This window comes from Priapulus caudatus, unplaced genomic scaffold (genome assembly GCF_000485595.1).
Source record: "Priapulus caudatus unplaced genomic scaffold, Priapulus_caudatus-5.0.1 Scaffold69, whole genome shotgun sequence".
Classification (NCBI taxonomy): Eukaryota; Metazoa; Priapulida; class Priapulimorpha; order Priapulimorphida; family Priapulidae; genus Priapulus; species Priapulus caudatus.
This window is the reverse complement of record NW_014577130.1, coordinates 451,431-453,516: the sequence shown is the minus strand read 5'-3', so window position 1 is coordinate 453,516 and position 2,086 is coordinate 451,431.

Sequence of the window (2,086 nt, the reverse complement as noted above, 5' to 3'; positions counted from 1 at the left end):
AATCTAGACAGTATAGTCTTACTAAATAATTAAACCGTTGTATGTAAAGTTACACAGGCATGTACGTAAATTCCATCCTCAATTCAGACTCACGTGTCGGCAACCGTCTTGTCCATATATATTTTCAGGCCGGTACAGTGAATAATTTTTCATTAGCGATCTCACGTGCAGCAAGTTGCTGAAGCACTGTGAGTGGTGGTGAATAGAGGTAGTGAGTAGAACCTGGTGAAAGAAGGAGGGGGAGAAGCTGGTGAGAGAGGAAGGTGAAGAAGGCGACAGGTGGTGGAAGAAGGAGAGGGAGAAGCAGTGAGAAGGAGAGGGGAAGAAAGCTGGGAGAATGAGGAAGGGAGAAGGGAAAATCTGGTGTAGAAGGAGGAGGAGGGATGTAAGCTGGGTTGGAGAATAGAAAGGGAGAAGGGAGAAGCTGTGGAGAAGGAGGCCGGGAAGAACTGGTGGAGAAGGAGGAGGGAGAGGAGAGAGGTGGGGAAAGGAGGAACGGAGAAGCTGGCTTGGAAGAAGGAGAGGAAGAGAGGGAAAGGCTGCTGGGGAGCGGGAGAGGGAGAAACGTGGTGAGGGGATAACTGGTTGGAGAAGGAGGGAGGAGAGAAGGAGGGGAGACCGGGACTGGTGGACGGAGGATAAGGGGCGAGACGAGAGATAGGGATGGAGGGGATAGGAGCCTGGTGGAGGAGGAGGGAAAGAATAGGCCAGGCCTAAACTCAACCCATCTAACCTTAACCTAGCTCTAGTACTATAGCCCGCGTTCAGTTACTGCCTGCGTATGGCCTGCGGCAGTTACTGAACGCGGGCTATAGTACTAGAGCTAACTAGAGCTGTGTTTTATGAGTTAAATGTCTCTTTATTCGCAAAAATTTTAAATTCAAGCGTGCGACTTGAATTTTAGGCAGTTGTTTTCATTTTTCTCGGTAAATATTAAACTTGATCCTGATCCTGATGTGCTATTTTGGTACATATTGTGCTTAACATGTGGCGAAAATGTTGTATCCTCACTCCTTCTGGTAATTGAGAAATATCCAAAATACCATTTTTACATAAAAATTCAAAATTTGTGTGGTAACAAAATTAGGTGCTGGAATGCTTGAGCATAGAGATATATCTCCTCTATAAATAAAATAAGTGATTGATTCGATTCATTCGTCAATAAACGTTTAATCTTCATTAGAGCAATACCCGTGCAAAAGGTTGAGAGTGTCTTTAACCTAAGTAACCTTAAAACTTTAGTAGTACTAGTAGGCGGACTGCTGCGGCTGCTCCTAGTTACGGTGGACCTGAGCGAGATAGTATTAGTTATAACTAGATACAACAATGTAACCCAACAAGAGTAGGGCACTCTTAGGGAGAGTGTACCAGGTATCCTACTCTTGTTGGGTTACATTATTGTATCTAGTTATAACGTGTGGTACACAGGCACTTGAGCCGTTTCAATAATAAAATGATGGTTAATAAATACAACTTGTCAGTAGTAGTACTAGACCTACCAGTAGGGTCCCTGTATACAGAGAGTTGCGCCATGACGAGTCAGAGCAAAAATCGGTCACGTGATCGCTGGACGGCATGTTGTTTCCAAATGGATCCACACCGCTGCCGCTTAAGTACAGCGCTGTATGGATACGCTGTACAATGGTCCGTAGTAATTAATTAGACTAATCGTGCTTCAATAAACTCAAAATTTACAGAGATTATAGCTAAGACATGTGTCTATGTGTATCTAGATTTCTAGAACTGCAAAACACATGTTACAGCTGCGAGTGAGTGGAGAGTGGAACGCATTTATCTTGTGAATTACAGTTGTCATTATTCTTCCAAAATGACTGGCTGCTGTGCTTATGGGTGCAGTAATCGGTCGTAAAAGAGGTTTCATATGTGCTGATTCCCAAGAAATCCGGAAAGAAGGAAATTGTGGGCGAATAGAGTTGGGAGACTAGACTGGAAACCCACTTCATCAACCAACCTGTGTCAGGTTAGTACATAGTTCCATGTACAGGCCCGTAGCCAGCTTTATATTGGGGGGGGGGTTCGTTTTTCAATGTTGGCAATTTGCTCGGCAGGGGCGTGTACAGGATTT